Source organism: Lithobates pipiens, unplaced genomic scaffold (genome assembly GCF_037356315.1).
Source record: "Lithobates pipiens isolate NorthernLeopardFrog02 unplaced genomic scaffold, aLitPip1_a1.2 Scaffold_18, whole genome shotgun sequence".
NCBI lineage: Eukaryota > Metazoa > Chordata > Amphibia > Anura > Ranidae > Lithobates > Lithobates pipiens.
The window spans coordinates 424,032,083-424,054,291 of NW_027507758.1; the positions used below are offsets into that span (position 1 = coordinate 424,032,083).

Sequence of the window (22,209 nt, forward strand, 5' to 3'; positions counted from 1 at the left end):
ACTGATACATGTCCCTCCAAGGGAAATACTCATACCCCATAACCATTGTATGCCTAATTACTTGCATATAAGCCTTCAAAATTGGCATCGGCAAGGACCGAAAGTTTTGCGGCAAACCGAACCAGGAGTCGTTGGGCTCATGTCTAATGGTGAGTATTGCAGATGCAGTTTTTTTATTTTATTTCATAAGCAATATTTTGTTTTTATTTTTGGCTGGTGTTTTGCTTCATGTTAATTCGGTGTTGTATATTTAAAATCTTACTTTGGATTGGTTCCTCTCTTCTCAGAAGGATGTTACCTAAATTTGTCCAGGATCCATTACCAATGCATTGCTTGGTGAAGTAGTTTTGCCACAATCCAATGAATGTTAAAAATACTTTAAGCTGAACATATAAAAGCTTGTTCAAAAATGAGGTTGGCTTATTCCCTAAAATCTAAATGAAATAGTTTAACATATTATCTTTTTTGTTTTGTTTCATAAGTATTTTATTAAAAGAAAAAATAATGGTATTGTTACACTGGCATTATATTCAAATCCAAAGGAATTGTTACAAGCCAAATTAACATAGAGAACAAAGAACCAATATGAACAGTTCAGGATGTAAGGTTATGATCATAAACGCAATAAGTAGCATATGTATGCATAGAATAATGCTTAACCAATCCAATGACTTGGTCATACTCTGTCAAAAACATTTAAAAAGGATCATCTGGGATGGCAAAGAGTCAGTTCTGCTAGAAAATGAAAAAAAGAAGGGGGAAAAAGGAACTGGGGAAAGGAGGGGAGGAAAATAAAGAATAAAAGAAATTTGGAGATGGGGGTCCAGTGGAAGGGAAAGTAAGGGGAGTTAGAAGGTAAAGCAGAAGGATATGGATAAAGGAAGAGGGTAGTGGATGCACGCATGACCAATCTCCTACCCCAACTTATTGATTTATTTTACTTTACTACCAAGTGGCATATTCAATGTATTTATTATTTATTACAGTCATGGCAATTGACCCCATAAATGGAAATGAAATGGTTTGCATTTAAATTGTGTACTTCTTGATAAATAGGTATCAAATAAGTAGAATTTTTATGGATAATGTTTTGGGGTTTCTCTCAGAAAAAAGCAGAAAGCAATATTTACAAGAATTTATCTAATCTGACATCAAATAATGTACACTGAACATATAGAATACCCTAATTCTAGTTGCTGCTAACAGTGCTGCTCATTACGGAATGATGATCTGTTCAGGATGTGTTTGTAAAATTTAAAATGACTAGTCAAGAGAAAACTTAAATAGTTCATTTGAAGTTCTGACAATCTGTAGGCAATTTTCTATTTTTATCTTCTATATTAGAACAATCAGTAATGTCATCATGAACTTCACCTTTAGCTTCAATCTTCTAATTTTCCATTTTGAAAAACTTTACTAAGAAGGTTACTAATGCTTTAAACATAAAGAAAACATCATAAGTTATTCTTCTTCTTATTACTACCACAACTACTATATTTTTTAAAACATACTTTTATAAAAGAGATATTTTTCACACATTGTTAAATATACATACATCAAAGCATGTCCAAACCCAATTACCTAAATCTACTAGAAACATTAACATATTCATGTTTCAGAAATTGTTTTCAATTTTTTTTTAAATCTTCAGCTTTCACTGAAATGATTCCTGATGAACATGGCAGGTCATTGATCAGGCCCTTCCTGTTATGTGGTGACAGTTGTATCCTTGCGAACACCCTGAAAGGTCATAGCAATATGCTGGACCACCATGGGATAGCTCAAAGGAGGATCCACAGTCTCCTGCTCTTGTTATTTCTACGGGTTGCCATTGGTCACTGCAGTATCCCTGGGCAGCAACAGCCATGGGATTGGCTCATAAAGCAGAACAGCTGATTGGTCAAATTTGGCAGTTGTAAAAGCCAGCGTGGAGTGAGCCAATAAAAGGGCCTGGAGCGGTGTTCTCACAGACCATTTGGACCAGACTACAGCGCCCACCCGCCCTCCCAATCTTCAGCAAGTCATGTTGCTGTCCGAATGGGGGAGTAGTCGTCCAGCATTGTCTGGAAGGACACCTCTTAATTTTGTTTAAAATATATTTTAACCAAAATGGCTTTATATTTATTTAAATTTGTAATGTCCAAGTTAGCATCCCATGGATAACACCATGGCCATATAATTTCAATTAATAAATATTTTGAATTGTTAATAATGTGTTGTCTCTTTTATTATGGAGTACCATTGTGCAAGTCGATGTGACATGTGACTTGGTGGAGACTACAAGTGGCCATGACAATACACATTACTTAGGTATAGTCCACTGTAGTAACTATCTGAAAGTTGGTTCAGAGCAATGATATATAGCTGATGCTGGGGCAGGTACATACAGAAAGGAAGTAGCTGAAAGTGGGTCCAGAAGACCAGAAGCACTGAGATACAACAAAGAAACAATAAAGGCGATAACGAGTACTGCATGGAAAAAAAACATGGCAATTGTTTATAACAGATAAAATGTAATCCAGTTGTTGTTTAGATTAGGTATATTGAAGATTTTTATTTCTGTTTTAAAGCTTCTGGTAAATCTAGAATAATATTAATGTATGTTAGATTTTTGTAATTAATTACACTGGTGACTCCCCCTCCCTAAGATATTTATTTTAGTAAAAAGTTTGTTGGACCTTGAGGACTTATAGTGCATACTGTATGTGACTTAATCTAGAATAGCCAAGTATACATCAACGGTAAAGTGGATGTAAACTCACCACTCACCCAGTATAAACCAATGGCAGAGTATTAATGTATATATACATGCAAGCCTCCTGCGTGTATCCCTACCTTGCAAATGTCCCCCCCTTCAGCTGGAGGAGCCCCACAAAATGCTGGAATCATTGGGTGGATCTCTTTGTCTGAGCTCGGTGGGCGCAGTCATGATGTCACAAGACTCCCCACCCACCGCTACACTTTCCTACTGTCTTATTCCTGAGTTTTGAGTAACATCCAGTCAAGACTCAGGAAAGGCACCACATGACTTCAGCATGCACAATCATGCTGAGGTGTGGAGCACCCAATCCTGGGAGAGCTGGACTAGAAAGGAGGGGGGATGTGAAGCTGTAATCGTAACACACTTTCTCTGCTTGTTCATGAGATAAAAATGTCAGTCACAGCAGTGGGGGATTTGGTGACACAAACTTATCTGTGAGTCATTTTTAATCTTACTACAAAAGGACAATAGGATTGCTCAGAGTTGGATTAACTCTTCATGGCAAGACGGGGCACAGGTGACTTGACATCCTTTACTGTACCAGGTAGAAGATTTCATTAAAAAAAATCTGATTTACATCCACTGTGGTTCTAAAGTCTAATTTTTTTTTTTACCTTAATGCATATTCTGCAGTAAGGTGAAAAAGCCACACTAACTGTCCTAATACCCCCCATCCCTAAACACCTACCTGGTTTCATATCTCCCCTCCAGCACTGTGTCCAGCTCCAGCACCGCTGCCCTTCACTTCCTACTTTCACAAAAGAAATAGAGGGCAGGGCAGACATCTGCTGCTGTGAGTCAAACACTTGTGAGGAGGGGAAAGGAGCATGACATGGTTTGGGAGTGCCTTCTTGTCACCTGGCTTGTTACAGGTAGCCCCTGGAGGAGATAGATGCTGACAGTGCCAGTGGGGGATTGCCAGTAGAGAAGGTAAGTAGACATGTGCATTTGTTTTCACCCGAATGCCTTTTTGTCCAAATTTCAGGGATTTTCACGTTTGTTTTAACAAACGACAACGAACGTGCAGAATCCAAAAGATTTTAAATAAAAAAAATGCTTTATTTTCATATCCATTATATTTTCGTATCGTTACAACAAAAGTTTGATATAGATAGATTGAAGATTTGACATGACAATGATAATAGCGGTCTGTGTCTGTCGAACCTGCAGTTAAATGTGCCTAAACTAACTCTATTAGTCCAATATTATTCAACATACAGAGAAAAGATTTGACATTATAGAGACATGAAGATTCGACAAAGCAGCTAAAAAAATATGATCGCTGTAAGCGGACATTTCCAGTCAAATGCTCCATAGGCTATAGAAGAATTCTAATGTTGTTTGACTGGTAATAATTATTAATAATTATAATTATTACTAGTCAAACAACATTAGAATTCTACTATAGCTTTTGGGGGTGGAGCATTCGACTGGAAATGTACGATCACCGTGTCGTACAGTTTAGCTGCTTTGTCAAATCTTCTCAGAACATGAGAATCTTCGAATTTTCTTAGAACATCCGACAGACACCATAAGCCTTCAATTGACAGATTCAACCTTAAAGTGATGTTGCCACCAAAAAATAAAAAATTGTTTAAAATTCTTAAAAGAAAAAAATAATTGGAAAAAAAATTTTTTTTACTCACCTCTAAATACCTGTTGCTAGGGGGTCCCTTGTAGTATGCCTTCTTCCTTGCCCGGGCTGGTGACATCACTTCCCCTCACGCCACACAGTCACCTGGGACCTGTCACGTGTCCCAGGTGACCATGCGGTGTATTACGGTGCCCTGCGCCGCTCACGCATGCGCAGTGGGTGCCCGGCTGTGAAGCCACAGCCGGGTGCCCACAGTACGAATGATGGCTCCGCGAGCAGAGCGGGGAATGAGGGGGGGCTTCGTTCCCCCGCATCGCTGGACCCTGGGACAGGTAAGTGTCCGATTAATAAAAGTATTTGCAATATTTGTAGCTGCTGACTTTACTTTTTTTTTTTTTAGGGGGTACCCCACTTTAATGAATTTGGATTTTCAAACACATGCATTTTTTAACAAAACTAAAATAAATAAAAATGAATTTCGGGAGTAACTAAATAAATGTATTTTTTGGACTAAACTGAAATTCCGAAACAAAATATTTCAGTGTGTACATGTCTAAAGGTAAGTGGCCTTTTTGTACAATATCCTTGCACAGAGCAGATAAGCATTACCTCTATTTCTATTTAAAAAACAATACTTACTAATCCATTTTAACTTCTCTTAATTCCACACAAAATATGTATACTTCCATATACTTCGTTACAGTAGGTATTAATATACTGTATTTTTTCATAAAACATCTGTTTTTTTTACATTTAAATTCAACCAAATTAGTTCCACGTTTGTCTTCTATGTACGGTTAAATGTTACAAGAATAAGATGACCCATTTATGTCCAACAGCCATGTCAGTATCATTACTAGGAAAGTTACACCAAACAGCCGGATGTTAAATGCGATAATATTCTATCACATTGTTAGGTAGGCAGCCAGACAGCCAGCTGTTGACACTGACCTCTAAAGTGACTCAGGGCGCATTGCTCAGGCACTGATGAAGATTAAAACGCTGTTTATTTTGTTCATCATCTGTAACAACTTTCTTTCTCATTTTGCATCAGCACTGGGTAACAGATGGGCCTAAAAATCATTGTTCTACTAACCAAAATAGATAAATTATTTCCGAACATAAATGAAACATCAGAGACTCGGCACCTCTGTGATTTCACCTTTAAAAATAAAAAGTAGTAAAATGTTTACCCCTTGGGAATGGCCGGTCGCCATGTCGTTCTCATAGGTATTGGATCAACCATCCTGGCAATGATTTCAAGAGATGACATGAAAGATAGAAAGCCTGTATCTGTTTAAAATGTTGTTGACATTAGAAACACGCATATCTCAGTCTCTTGGGGACTTTCTATGCAAGTACCTCTTTTTCTGAAAGTGAAATCTTGGCTGAATGATATATACACTTTTCAATCTTTTTTTTATTTATTTTTTGCTAAATAAAACCAATATATTGGTATTCTGTAAAAAATGACTTAAATCAATTCTAGATAAGGGAAACCATATAATATGCTTCATTTGTTTCTTCAATAGTTCATAAACAAGGTCAATTGGTGATTTATGAAATCCAGAGACAAGAAAATGGTACTGTTTATAAAGACAACTGCAATTTTGCCTGTCATTTTATTTGTGCATATTGGAAACATGTCAAAATGATTTCACTGGTTGCTTAGGGCAGCAAAAACATGTTACTTTTTTCTTTTAGATTTTAAAGTGTACGTAAACCCTAACAATTAATTTATCTTATTTGTTCTCTTTTGATCTGCTAAAAATGTGATGGAAAACATTTTATTATATCTGTTTGAAAAAAAAAAAAAAACACGTTGATCTGTCAGTGCTGCCCTCTTATGAGTTAGTGTTGTTGTTTCTAGCTATCTCTGTGGGCTACAGAAGGTGTTCTGTACTTACATACTTCCTGCCCTAGAGTGACAACTCTGCTCCTACATACAGTACAGTGAGTGAGGTTGTTACCCCAGGCCAGACAGTGGTTAACTTGAAGGATCACCAGGTAAAAAACAAAGAAAGAATGCAGCCCCTACATTTAATGATTGGTATGCTGGACAATATTGTTTTTTTTTCTTGGGTTTAAAAATGCTTTACAATCAGCATTGGTGTGGTCTATTATTCAAAGCTGTTCTTACATATGACACAACAGAATAACAACATGCCCAAAAAAAGTAGCAAATGTTACTGGGTCAATGGTCCCTATATGTCCACCTTGGACCCTGATTAAGGGTGATTGTTTTCCCGCTCACTAGAAAGAGCATAATGATGTATATATCAGATAGAAGAAGCTTTCATGCTCATATATTTGTCTCTAAGTGCAAAATACCTATGTGTATCAAAATTGTAAGCAAAGGTAAAACATTAAAACAAGTGATCACCAGTACACTTACATAAGTGTCTATTGCACATAATGTTTTGCTGTTTAATTGTGAACATTAAAAATGTGTTCAAGATCATTTAAAGCACCAATTTCCACCATCTGTCTAGACCAGAGGTCTCTAAACTGTGGCCCGGGGGCCAGGTGGGACCTTTTGTTTGCTTTTATTTGCTACTCTGAGTAATATTTCATCCTCTAACACTAATGATTGGGCACAATTCCTCCCAATGACACCAATCTGTAGCCTTAAGGTGGTGCTGTTGCAGAGTTTTTGTTGTGGAAGTCAGTGCTGGGACAGTGTGGGGTGAGAGAGAGTGTGTGAGCAGGAAGCAGATGACTGGACCAGACCCCTCCACCCCCGAGAGCTGCTGCAGCGCTGTGGAAATACCATCTGACCAGATGGGAACCTCCGTGACCAGACCGTACCCCCCACAACCAGACCGGACCCCCTCATGTCCAAGAGAGCAGCAGCAGGTGACCTGGGGACCTACAGTGGCCACAGAGTGTGTATCTGAGTATTGTGTGTATCTGAGTATTGTATGTACCTGAGTATTGTGTGTACCTGAGTATTGTGTGTACCTGAGTTTAGTGGGTACCTGAATATTGTGAGTGCCTGAGTATTGTGTGTACCTGAGTATTGTGTGTGCCTGAGTATTGTGGGTACCTGAGTATTGTGAGTACCTGAGTATTGTGAGTACCTGAGTATTGTGTGTACCTGAGTATTGTGTGTACCTGTGTATTGGGAGTACCTGAGTGTTGTGTGTGGATCATTAGTACCTGAGTATTATATGTACCTATGTATTGTAAGTGCACGTGGGCAGTGAGTACACATGGGCAGTGAGTACACATGGGCTGTGAGCGCACGTGGACTGTGAGTGCATGTGGGCTACAAGTACACGTGGGCTGCAACTGCACCTGGACTGCGAGTGCACCTGGACTGGGAGTGGGCTGTGAGTGCACGTGTGCTGTGAGTACATGTGTATCCTATTGTTGAGTACCTGTGCATTGTTAAGTATTAATGTTAGGAACCTAGTTGTTTGTTAAGTGCACATGGACTGTTAGTACACATGAGTTGCGAGCGCACGTGGACTGAGTCACGTGAACTGTGAGTGCATGTGGACTATGAGTGCACCTGGACTGGGAGTGGGCTGTGAGTGCACGTGGGCTGTGAGTACCTGTGTATTCTATTTTTGAGTACCTGTGTATTGTTAAGTATTAATGTCAGGAAGCTAGTTGTTAATTTGTGCAGGGTATAATCCCCAATCCTCAATAAATTAGTAGGTAAAATGCCCGGCAGGTGTGGAGCTGTGACTCGGTGTACACCTTGTGGCATGTATGCATTCCTTGATCATCTGATCGAGGGTGAATACTGCTGTGCAAAATGTAAACACATTGTTTCCCTGGAAGCCCAGGTTCTGAATCTAGGAAAGTAACTGTCATCACTGAGAGGACCCTCCATACTAAAAGAGAGCCTAGAACAGCAGGGGCCAGCACAGAGGCACACAGAGGAAGCAAAGGGAAAGGAAAGACAGATTCTGGTGGTAGGGGACTCAATTCTTAGAAGGACAGAGAGGGCAATCTGTGACAAAGACCTGAAGCGCTGAACAGTTCAGCACATCACGGATCTGGTGGACAGATTATTGGGAGGAGCTGTGGAAGATCTGGCTGACATGGTACACGTTGGCATCAATGACAAAGTCAGAGGCAGATGGAGTGTCCTAAAGAATGATTGTAGGGACTTAGGAGCTAAATTGAGGAAAAGGGTGTCCAAGGTAGTATTCTCAGAAATACTACTAGTACCTCGAGTCACATTAGAAAGGCAAGGGGAGATTAGGGAAGTAAACAAGTGGCTGAGGAGCTGGTGTGGGAAGGAGGGGTTTGTGTTCCTGGAGAACTGGGCTGACTTCTCAGTCGGTCACCAGTTCTATATAAGGGACAGAGTGCGCCTAAATAAGGAGGGTGCAGATTTGCTGGGAGTGAAGATGACCAAAAAGTTAGAGTGGCTTTTAAACCAGGCGATGGGGGGGAGGATCCAGAGGTAGAGATAGTCAGCGCGGAACATAGTCCAGAGGGTAGTATTGGGGGTATTAGTGGTAGGTTGACTAAAGCACATAAACCCGAGGTAAGTATAGTAACAAGTCTTATTTGCAATCTGGGAACACCCAATAAGAGGACATACTGTCCTCTTATTGGGTGTTCCCAGATTGCAAATAAGACTTGTTTGGTCTAAACTATGGGACATGTTCACCAATGCCAGGAGCCTGGCGGATAAGATGGGAGAACTAGAGATACTGTTGTATGAGGAGGATTTCGAATTTGTGGTAATTTCAGAGATTTGGTTCACCAGCTCTCATGATTGGCTGGCAACCATTCAAGGGTATTCCCTTTATATCAGGGATAGAGAGAGTAAAAAAGGGGGAGGGGTATGCCTGTATATCAAGAATAATGTACAAGTGAATGTGAGAGATGACATCAGTAAGGGAGCTAGGGAGGAGGTGGAATCCTTATGGGTAGAGTTCCAAAGGGATAAAACTAAAGGGAAAATAATATTGGCAGTATGCTATAGGCCCCCTAACCTGAGGGAGGAGGGGGAGATGGGCCTCCTATCACAATTTGGATTAGCGGCAAGGAAATGTCATCATAATGGGAAATCTTAATTATCCAGACATAGACTGGGTGGAAGGAACTACACGTTTGTTTAAGGCTTGCCAGTTCCTAAATGTCTTGCAGGACAATTTCCTGGTTCAGATGATAGACGCACCAACTAGAAACACAGCGTTACTATACCTACTGATTACCAACAATACAGACCTGATCACAGATGTAGAAATAAGGGGCAATTTGGGAAACAGCGATCACAGGTCAATTAGCTTCAGTATAAATCACACAAATAGGAAACATAAGGGGAATACAAAGACATTGAATTCAAAAGAGCAAACGTCCCTAAACTACAAACCTTGCTAAAAGATATAAATTGGTATAAAATCTTAGGAACAAAGAAGACGGAGGAGAGATGAGTTTGCTTTAAGAGCTATTGAAGAGAGAAATTAAATAAGGGCATTAGCCAGTGCATCCCATTGGGAAATACATTTAAAATAGCCAACAAAAGTCCTGGATGGCTTAAGTCCAATGTAAAAATGCATCTAAAAGAAAAAGAGAAGGCCTTTAAAAAAAAAAATAAGGCTGAGTTATCATCATCAGCATTCAGGCTTTACAAAGAATGCAACAAGAAATGTAAGGTTGCAATTAGGGCGGCTGAGATAGAACACGAAAAACACATAGCGGAGGAGAGAAAAAAAATCCCAATAAATTCTTTAAGTGTATAAATAGTAAAAAAAAGCGAGGGCAGGCCATATTGGCCCCATAAAGAATGAGGAAGGAAATCTGATTACAAAGGATGGGGAGATGACAAAGGTAATTTGAATTCAATCTTCTCCTCAGTCTTCAAGGGAATCAGGGGGCTTCAGTAACAAAACTTGCATTGTTTATCCTCATAACACATCACAGGAAGCACCTCTAACAGAGGACAGAATTAGAAACAGACTTGGAAAACTTAACATTAATAAGTAACTGGGAACAGATGGCTTGCACCCGAGGGTCCTTAGGGAACTCAGTCAAGTAATTGCCAGACCATTGTTTCTAATTTTTACTGACAGTCTGTTGACTGGAATGGTACCAGCTGATTGGAGAAAAACCAATGTAGCTCCAATATTTAAAAAAGGGCCAACATATATCCCTGGGATAGCTTTACATCAATAGTGTATGTAAGTTCTTGAAGGGTATGATAAGGGATTATATGCAAGTTGTTAGTAATGAAAGTGGTATCATTAACAGTAATCAGCATGGATTCATGAGAATCATTCTTGCCAAACCACTCTATTAACATTCTATGAGGAGGGGAGCTGCCACCTAGATAAAGGAAGGCCCATAGACGTGGTGTACCTGGATTTTGCAAAAACATTTGACACAGTTCCCCATAAACGTTTACTGTACAAAGTAAAGTCCATTGGCATTGACCATAGGGTGAATACATGGATTGAAATCTGGCTACCAGGGCGAGTTCAGAGGGTGGTCATACATGGGGAGTACTCAGAATGGTCAGGGCTGGAAAGTGGGATCCCCCAGGTTACTGTGCTTGGACCAATCCTATTTAATTTGTTCATAAACGACCTGGAGGATGGGGTAAACAGTTCAATATCTGAATTTGTGGACAATACTAAGCTAAGCAGGGCAGTAACTTCTCTGCAAGATGTGGAAACCTTGCAAGAAGATCTGAACAAATTAATGGGATGAACAACTACATGGCAAAGGAGGTTTAATGTGGAAAAATTTAAAATAATGCATTTGGGTGGCAAAAATATGAATGCAATCTACTCACTGGGGGGGGGGAACTTCTGGGGAATCAAGGATGGAAAAGTAACTGGGGTCCTAGTAGATGATATGCTTAGCAATAGCATGCAATGCCAAGCTGCCGCTAACAAAGCAAAAAGGATTAAAAAGAGGATTAGCGATAATTCTCCCACTCTACAACACTCTGGTCTGGCCTCAGGATGTGCTGGAAATGGGTATGAGTACAACTGGAGGGACTGGAGGATATTAGTTATGAAGAAAGGTTACAGTTACGAGCACTGAACTTATTCTCTCTGGAGAAGAGACGCTTAAGAGGGGATATGATTTTAAATTACAAATACCATACTGGTGACCCCACAATAGGGATAAAATGTTTCCGTGGAAGGGAATTTAACAATTTTACCTCATTCCTGATAGGGCAATTTTTTGCCATACGGCACTGTGTCGCTTTAACTGACAACTGCACAGTCATGCAATGCTGTACCCAAACAAAAATGATGTTCTTTTTTGCCCCACAAATAGAGCTTTCTTTTGGTAATATTTGATCACCTCTGTGGTTTTTATTTTTTGAGCTATAAACGAAAAAAAAAAAACTTTGAAAAAAGCACAATATTTTTTTAATTTTTGTTATAATAAATATCTCCAATTTATTTTTATATTTTTTTCTTCAGTTTAAGCCAATATGTGATCTTATACATATTTTTGTAAAAAACTAAATCGCAATAAGTGTATATTGATTTTTTTGCACAAAAGTTATAGCGTCTACAAAATAGGGGATAGATTTATGGCATTTTTATTATTTATTTATTTCTTACTAGTAATGGCTATGAGCTGCGTTTTTTTATTGGAACTGTGACATTGCGGCGGACAGATCAGACACGTTTGACACTTTTTTGGGACCAATGACACTTGTACAGCTATCAGAGCTATAAATAGCCACTGATTACTGTATAAATGTCACTGTCAGGAAAGAAGTTAACACTAGGGGGAGATAAAGGGGTTAAATGTGTTCCCTCAGTGTGTTCTAGCTGTGGGGGGATGGGACTGCCTGGGGGAGGAGACTGATCATATATACTAGGAACACACGATCTGTCTCCTCTCCCCTGTCAGAACATGGATTTGTGCATTTACACACACAGATCCTCGTTCTGGCTCTATCAGGAGCGATCACGTGTGTCCGGCGAACATCACGGAATGCGCATCGGCTCATCCGTACCATGGCGGTGCACCCCTATACCCATTAAAGCAGCCATCGTACAGCTATGGAGATTTGCGCAGGGGAGCCATTCTGTCGCAATCAAATGATGGCGGGCAGTTGGCAAGCGGCCAATAAGACATTAAGATTAGATTAGAAGTAAAGATTAGAAGAAAAGAGGGTTCTCTACTATAAGAGCAGCAAGGATGTGTAATTCACTTCCAAGGTGGTGAGTTCAGCAGGGAGCATCAATAGTTTAAAAAAAATATTAGATAAGCACCCGACTGACCACAATGTAATACTGACATATAATCACACACATAGGTTGGACTTGATGGACTTGTGTCTTTTTTCAACCTCACCTACTATGTAACTATGGAACCAATAATTGGTCACAATTCCTCCCAGTGACACCAATGATGAGTCATGATTCTTCCCACCCAATGACACTAAGGATGGGCCACAGTTCCTCTCACTGACACTAAAAATGGGGCATTGTTTACTCCCACTAATGCTGGGATATTTTCTACTTCCATTGGCCACAGTTCAGCCCCTGTAAAGTCTGAAGGACAGTAAACTGTTTATAAAGTTTAGAGACCCCCTACTTTAGATCACACTCATGAAATTTGCTGTGTTGATTTTCACTCATATTGCATTCTGCAATGGTTAGTTATCCTAGTCTTCAAAAGCTAGTAGCCCTGCATCTAAAGTGGATTATTACTTTACCTATTGAATGGTGTACCAAGCAGCCATTTATTCCATATTGAATAATCTCGATTGGTCATAAGCCCTTGGTTATGTTTTGTTAAAGTGGCATTAAACCCATATCCTTATTAACTGTCAATGCTAACTATATTACTTTGTGTGTATGCTCACTTTGCCACTAAAACATTGGTTTTCTGAAGATTGTAAAAACCTGGTTAATGTTGTGATTCACTTTTCCTCCCATTGTCTGTGTCTACACTGCAGCCTGAGATTGTATAGACCAGCCATTGCCATATCCACCGAGCATGCTCCAGTTTCAGGTCCTTCTAAGCTATTTATTTCCTTCTTTTTCTTATCTGTGCAGCCCATGTGACTATAGAGTCACAATGTGGACATATACAAAGTAGTAAATGAACAGACCCCTCCCCTCCCTCCTCCTCCATATCCTCATATTACTAAACACTATAGGGGAAGGATATAAGATGGCGAGCAATGGAGGCATCACCTCCCTGGTAGTCCCAACAGTACATACCATAGACACATGCTGGAGGGGAGTGACACAACCAGTGATTGGCAGAACCTCCTTCAGATATTTTTGCAGTGTGAACAAAGTTAAATCTATTGTCAGTCAACTTAAATTCCACCTATGCCATGTTATTGCTAATAATAATAATAATAATAATAATAATAAAAAACATTTTCTTTGAAATATAGTTTTGTGACAAGCTTTAATACATTTTGTTGCTATCATTTTTTTCTCACTCTCTATTCTGAAAGCTGTTTTTTATTTCATGTGACCAGCACAGCACCAATCAGTGCAGTGCAGACACAGATTCATAGACCGGACGTGCACTACTGCTATAGAGCAGTATAGCAGCTAAATCAGCAGAATACTAGACTCCTCTCTCAGAACTTTACCTTGGGATGGGAAAGACCTGTGAACGCTGAACAACAATGATTAAATAATGTACTCAGATGTCTTTTTATACTCAATTAAATAGAGGGGTAGAAGAGGTGTATACATAAATAGAAGGGGTATTGGCAATTAAGCATTGTATGTTTGGTATCACTTAAAAAATCTTCTTATATATTATAGTACTGAATAGTAAATGTGTGCCATACATATTTATACTCTGCTATCTAACAATATGTTATTATTCTTGTTATTAAATAGTATGTATGTACTATTCTTTTATAGCATACTATATTTTATTTAATATTTTAAATAGTTGTGTCTGATGTCTGTATACAATCTAATGGGATCATTATACGGTTTCGTAGTTTATGATTGTAATTACATGTTTATTTATTCATCTTCATCTTTTTTATGCATTCATACATTTGCCTTTGTTTAGAGGTGCCATTACTAAGAACAGAAAAGTTAGCAAAAAAAAAAATCCAACAATATTCCATTTGTTCTCATTTTAATAGAAAGAATTTATTCATCATATGTAGTAAGAAAGAAATAACGTTGACATAGAATTGAGTCATTTGTGATTCTCATTATTGTTTAATTACATTACTTTTGAACTCATGCTTTCAACATGAAAGTAAAGTGGAATTATGCCATAGAGACCAATCAAGTTCCAACCTTTCTTATTGTTGCTTAGGCTGAAAATTAATATCAAAATATTGGTTATGGGCCACAAACATGTTATAAATGTTTCTCTTTAGGTTACATTTTGGGTGTAATCTAAATAATAAAAATCCTTAGAATTATCAAGATTATTGAAAACTAATTTTTTATGCATGCTGCAGTTACATCTACCTTGTTTCAAAATAATAATCATAATAAGTAGTTCCTTTTTTCTGGATTTGTGATGGAATTGTTGAGATTCAGATGTTTTAACCACTTTCAGACCGGACCAATTTGCTGGTCAAAGACCAGACCACTTTTTGCGATTCGGCACTGCGTCGCTTTAACTGACAATTGTGCGGTCATGCGACGTGGCTCCCAAACAAAATTGATGTCCTTTTTTTCCCACAAATAGAGCTTTCTTTTGGTGGTATTTGATCACCCCTGCGGTTTTTATTTTTTGCGCTATAAACAAAAATAGAGCGACAATTTTGAAAAAACGCATTATTTTTTACTTTTTGTTATAATAAATATCCCCCAAAAATATATAAAAAAACATTTTTTCCTTCAGTTTAGGCCGATACGTATTCTTCTACATATTTTTGGTAAAAAAATCGCAATAAGCGATTATTGATTGGTTTGCACAAAAGTTATAGCGTTTACAAAATAGGGATAGTTTTATAGCATTTTTATTAATAATTTTTTATTATTTTTTTTTTACTAGTAATGGCGGCGATCAGCGATTTTTATTGTGACTGCGACATTATGGCAGACACATCGGACATTTTTGACACATTTTTGGGACCATTGTCAATTATACATTAATCACTGCTATATAAATGCAGTGATTCCTGTGTAAATGACACTGGCAGTGAAAGGGTTAACCAGTGGGTGGCAGTGTAGGGGTTAAGTGTTCCTAGGGGAGTGTTACTAACTGTGGGGGGGTTGGGCTTTCATTTAGTGTACACTGATCTCTGCTCCAATCACATGGAGCAGAGATCAGCATCACTAGTTGCTAGGCAGAATAGACAAATGTTGTTTACACAGCATTTGCTCTATTCGGCCGCTCCGTGAGACGATCGCGGGGATGCCCGCGGCGATCGAGTCCGCGGGTCCCGCGACTGGACTCACGGGGGTCCCGACCAGCGCGGGAGCGTGCCGGCGGCGGCGCGCTCCCGATGGCAGGGCGGCATCGAATATTGGACGTACCTGTACGCCAATATGCCTGCCCGTGCCATTCTGTCGACGTACATCGTCGTGCGCTGGTCGGGAAGTGGTTAAGAAACCGTCATTGTTCATAGTGATTAAGCAGATGGCTTTTTGGTTCCTTTTATTCCAACTTACCATAACCTGTCTAGTTATATATTTAAAAAAATCACTGCATAGTAAAATAATTGGTCAATAGAAATTCTATCCATAAACCAAGAAAACATTTTAAACATCTTTGGTTTCCAAATACAAATCATGTACAAAATAAGTTCTAAAAATTTTAATTGTAAACACTATCCATATAATTATATAAGCCCTGTTTATAATATGTGTTTAATATTTTTCTTGTTGACTTTCACTGGGTGAGTGTAACAGTCAAACCTAACAGAAAAATTGCTACAAGAACAATTGATGAGAGTAATGAGTGATGAGTAATGATAGTTATTTACCAACAGAGAAAACTCTATAGGCTAAAAAATTTTGGCCAGTGGGGGAGATAATAGGAGGTAGACTTCTACACTGTGCACAGTCATTGGTATATCTTGTGGGAACGGCTGAGTGGACCTCCAGCTGCAGTGTAAAGTGAAACATTTAGCATTTGCATGCTGTTAAAATAATTGATATCAATGATATCAACTGATATTTGATCTGAATTAAAACTGAATTCATACAGATCAGTTTACACATTTCTCTTTAAATAGCTCATGAAAATATTTTTATTATGATTGAAATTATAGCCATAACAGTGTCTAAATGGTGTTGATTTTTATTTATGTATATGTTTTTGGAAGAAAATGCTCTCTAGGACCTTTACAAATGTCTTCCCCTCCTCAAATACTTTCCTCCCTCCTGTGAACACAAGACTGCATTATGTTCAATATCTTTACATCTAACACAACCTCATATAACAGCAACTTACAGCACAACTTTTCAAATGATGTCTTCAAAGATCCCCGCAAGTCGATCTTTCCAGGTATCTTCATACAGTATTTCCCTAGGTAAAATAATTAATAGATATTATTTTTCTTTACTGTTACCAATACACTTTAAGAAATATGTTACTCAAATATTATACGACCGATCAAATATAGCATATATATATATATATATATATATATATATATATATATATAAAGAATATAAATATAAATATATATATATATATATATATATATATATATATATATATATATATATATATATATATATATATATATATATATATATCATACGTGGGTCATAGATGGACAGCATAAACTGTGTATGGTATTTAGATCCATTAGATACCCAACTCATAAATACTGACAAAAAGGCATGTGTTTGTTAGCTAGACTTAAAATCGGATGTTTTATTTTGGAAACCTAGGTCATAAAGTTTAAACGTCGAAGCTATAACTGCTGTTGTGAAGTGAAAGTTTAATTAGACTGACATTCCTGTGTGCAGGTTAGTTATAGGGTAGCATACAAAACATACACACTGGTAAATCTTAGAATAGAGTAGATTAACTCCAAACTAGGTCAATGATAAAAGGAGGAAAAGTACGTAAAATGGAAATTCCAGACAGAAAAAGCTACAAGGCTCAAAGAAGAAATGCAGTGGTAAGGTACCTGCTAGCTGAGCTTCTTTAGCTATATTTTGAAAGAGAATAAAATAATTGAACATGGACATGGAAACAGCATCCCAGCACACCATGAATACAAGCTGTAAGTATGACAAGCATTCAAACATAAGAACAAAAACAGCTCTGCTCCCCATCTGAAAGCTTAACTCCACTCAAACGGGAAGTTCCACTTTTTGGCCTCTTAACCCCTTCCCCTATCATTTTTGGACACGTTATTTTATTTAGTGGGTACCTAGTTTTGACAGGTACCCACTCCCACTTCTGCTCAGATTGCCTAGGGGATTCAAGCAGGAGCTTCTCTCCACTTTGCGCACAGCTTTCTGGGACATGGTAAAGTCCAAGGAGGCTGTGTTCACAAAGTGCAGTAAAGCTTGCACATGCTCACTGAGAAGCCGGCTATGAAGCCACGTAGAGTCACAGCCAGCTTCCCACACTACAGATGCAGGCGCTGTGGACCTGGAGACCGCTGAAGAACAGGCTTGGTTAAGTATGACACTGGTACTTTTATTAAAAGTCAGCAGTTACAGTATTTGTATTTTTTGTTCCTAGGGTGATTATCCTCTTCAAGACACTAGTCAGGTGTTAAGGAGCATAGTTTATCCTCTTACCTTCAGAGCACAAGGCGTAGAGATTGAAGCTTGTTACGGTAAACTGACATTGTCCCCCTTACTCATTCACTAAACAGCTACAAAAAAAGCAGCTGCGACATTATCAAAGGCTGTAATTTGTGAATAAGCAAAGCGTACATGGGGTAGAGACGCAACACCAGTGTTAGTATCAGTCATAGCTGTAGCACTACAGTAAAGACTGTCACCAAAAGGCACTACAAAGAACTAAGAGCAGATTTTTTTATGCTGATTTGATTTTAGATTTTTTGTAAAATAACAAACATGTCATACTTACCTACTCCGTTCAAGGGTTTTGCACAGAATGCCCTGATCCTCCTTTTCTGGGGTGTCCCAGTGGTGTTCCTGGCTCCTCCTCTTCATCAGGTGCCCCCATGGAGAGATGCTTTTCATTGACACAGACAGCAGGACTCGGCCCTGCGCCTGGCTCCCATGTCACTGGATTTGATTGACATCAGTGGGAGCCAATGGCTCCTGCTGCTATCAAGCTATCCAATTGATATTACATGGGATCATCATGCATGTGTGTGCACTTTCTTGAAGAGATTGTAAACTGTTTTTCTGTTTTATTTAGTTAGTTAACCGCTTCAGCCCCAGAATATTTTACCTCCTTCCTGACCAGAGGACTTTTGCGATTCAGCACTGTGTCTCTTTAACTGACAATTGCGCGATTATACGACATTGCACCCAAACAAAATTGACATCTTTTTTTCCCCACAAACAGAGCTTTCTTTTGGTGGTATTTGATTTGATTTTTTATTTTTTGTGCTATAAACAAAAAAAGAGCATAAATTTTGAAAAAAACGCAATATTTTTAGCTTTTTGCTATAATAATGTTTGCCTCATTTTAGGCTGATATGTATTCTTTTACATATTTTTGGTAAAAAAAATTGCAATAAGCGTATATTAATTGGTATGCACAAAAGTTATAGCGTCTACAAAATAGGGGATAGTTTTATGGCTTTTTTATTATTATTATTTTTTTTTACTAGTAATTGCGGCGATCTGCAATTTTTATTGGGACTGCGACATTATGGCAGACACATCAGACAATTTTGACACATTTTTGGGACCATTAGCATTTTTACAGTGATCAATGCTATAAAATTGCATTGATTACTGTAAAAAATTTCACTGGCAGCGAAGGGGTTAACCACTAGGTGGCAGTGAAGGGGTTAAGTGTGTCTTAGTATGTGTTCTAACTGAAGGGGGTGTGGGACTGTGCAGGGGAGATGAAAGATTGTGTTTCATACTCTGTATAAACAGACGATCTGTCTGTTCTACCCTCAGAGAAATTTACACACACAGATCCCGGTTCTCCGTGTGTCCCGAGCGATCGCGGGAGACGGTGATGTGTCGAATAGTGTCTCCCATCAAAGACACTATTGTGCTGCACTTGCGCAGTATGGAGGACAAGGAGATTCTGAAAGACTCCAAAGATGAACGGCGCCTGCCCCGTGAGTCCAGGTTCAAGCCCCACCATCCAAGTGGACATAGAATTAGAATAAAAAATAGCCGAGCGAAGCGAAGCCGTGCCCGAAGCGTGGCGAGCGACCCTGTTACTATGTGCTACCGTATGTCCACTTGGATGATGGGGCTTGCACCTGAACTCAGTGTGCAGGCACCGTTCTTTTTCTGAAACTTTCGGAGTCTCCTTCTAATCCGTACTGCGCAAGGTCTGCACCTTCGCAGTACAGGGCGGACACTATCCGATGGCTGGACAGTTTTTGCCAGAACCCCGGCGGTGATCGTGACTGCCGGGCACTCGCATTGACTCCGTGGGCGAGCAGGCACATGCGCCCCCCCCCAGTGGCCGTCTATATTACCGACGTAACATGACAGCGATTCGCGCAGCCAAGCCATGTTGCCACAGTACAGTTGCGCAGGCTGGTCGGCATGCGGTTGAAATAAAAAAGAGGTTTATACTTACCTGCTCTGTGCAATGTCTCTTTACCGTCTCTCTTGGAGTCCCCTTCCGATGCTCTCCACTCCTCCTCTCCTGCGTGTGCCACCATAGCAATCAAGCCCTTTCCTAAACTGGCCTGTGTGGGTCCAAAAATACACATGGTTGCTTGGCTTCTTCATTACAGAATTTGACAGACAGCAGCAGGAGCTATTGGCCCAAGTCTCCTGAGGACTTTGGAAGGGGGGGAAATGTGAACTGCAGCTGGGCACAGAGCTGGATCGATAGAGCACTCAGGTAGGTGTTCAGAAAAGGGGTCACAATAAGTGGTAAAACATTGTTTACCTTAATGCAGGGAATGCATTAAGATAAAACATTTTAACTTTGAAACCATGTATAAAAAACATCCCTAATATATTAGTATAGGGTAAAGGTTTTACCTTCATGTATTCTATGCATGAAGATAAAAAAAAGTCAGTATGCAGCTCTCCCCACAGCCCCCTCCCAATACTTACGCAAGCCAGCTCTAGATCCAGCAATGTGCACAAGAGCATGTACTGTCCCAGCCTCCTCATTGGCTCAGAGACAGCAGCAGGAGCTATTATCTAACACAGCAAGTGAGGAGAGAGCTGGGGCAGGGTGTGCCTTATGGACACACAAAGTGGGGCTCAGGAGCAAGCACATAGTGCCCCATAGCAGGAGTCTGGGGGGAGCCAGGAGAGCCAGCAGGTGACCAGCGAGGAGAAGGATCGAGGCTGTTCTGTGCAAAACACTTGCATAGAACAGGTAAGTGTAACATGTTTATTATTTATTTACCGTATTTTCCGGCGTATAAGACGACCTTTTACACTTAAAAAAACTGGCCGAAAATCAGGGGTCGTCTTATACGCCGGATCAGCCCCTCCGATGCCTGCTGAGGGTTAGGTAATACTGTATGTAGCTTCGGCTACATACAGTATATACCGCTGAGCCAATCCCAGTGAGCGATGTAATCAAATGAATACAGAGCCCGCTCGGATTGGAGTAACAACCTCTGTCAATCCGAGCAGGCTACTCTGTAGCCTGCTCGGATTGGCTTTGAGAGTCAGAGAGGCGTGGGCTGATAATGATACAGCCTCTGCCAATCCAAGCAGGCTTTGTATTCATTAATAGAATACATCGCTCACCGTGATTGGTTCCAGCAAAAGCAGGAAGAAGGATATGGCGCCAGCTCTTGCTCCAGCAAGAAGGACGAAATATCAAGCGTCGGAAGCCTTGGAAGGGGGTCGTCTTATACGGTAAGTACAAGAAAAAAATGCTTAAACAACAGTAAGATTAGGGGGTCGTCTTATATGCCGGGTCGTCTTATACACCGGCATATACGGTATTTCTTTAATTAAGCTGTTAGTATCACTTTAATAAGTACAGTGCTTTCTTATTAGAATAGATTTTTGGGTAATTCGTTAAGATCGCAATTCGTAAATTTGTACATTGGTAAATTCGTACATTTGTACATTCGTACATTCTTAACTTCAAAAATTCGTACACTCATACTTTCGTAAATTCACGTAAATTCGTACATCTAAATTCAAAAATTTAGAAATTTGGAGTTTGGCTGTTAGCGAATGTAACAAATGCAAATTTATCTGAAGTTATGAATTATCCAAAGTAACAAATGCAGCATTTAAACAAATGGAACGGAACAAATTAATAAATGATAATAAAAATAATAATAATAACAAATAAATAAAGGTTTTTATTATTATTATTGTTATTTATCATTATTACTTTCATTACGTTTGATTTGTTTAGATGTGGCATCCATTATTTTGGATAAGTCGTAACTTCGGGTACATTTGTATTTGTTACGTTCACTAACAGCAAAATTTGAAAGGAAATTCCAATACCTATAATTTAATAGTTTGTAATAGTTAAGTTATTATTAGTTAATTATTAGTTCATATTTATACATTTTCAAATTTACGAATGTACAAAATTTATGAATTTACGAATGTACAAAATTTATGAATTTACGAATGTATGAATTTAAGGATTTTCGTTAATTCTGGTTTTTGTTAATTTGGATATTTCCGATTAACGAATTTGTCAAAATTCGTTAAATAAAAAAAACAAATTCTGACTTTCCAACCGAAAATGTGCAATCAGACTGTGTTGTCGGAAGTTCCGATTGTGTGTGGGCTCCATCTGACTTTTTCCGTCTGAATTTCCGACACACAAAGTTTGAGATCTGGATTTAAAATTTTCTGACAACAAAATCCGATCGTTTAAATTCTTATTGTGTGTATAC

At 39.0% G+C, this 22,209-nt stretch overlaps 1 long non-coding RNA gene across 6 annotated transcripts in view; it reads right to left on the minus strand.

The window, feature by feature from the left end:
• Positions 1–356: 356 nt before the first annotated feature.
• The window catches only part of LOC143988448 (uncharacterized), a 55,889-nt gene continuing 34,036 nt past the window's right edge, over positions 357–22,209 (minus strand). For 4 of the 6 annotated variants that reach the window (XR_013276854.1, XR_013276853.1, XR_013276855.1 and 1 more), the window contains one exon: positions 14,395–16,766. This is a non-coding gene — a long non-coding RNA (uncharacterized LOC143988448). Of the gene's footprint in view, positions 1,435–14,394; positions 16,767–22,209 lie in introns of those variants that run through there. The other 2 variants (XR_013276857.1, XR_013276858.1) reach the window with 2 other exon arrangements.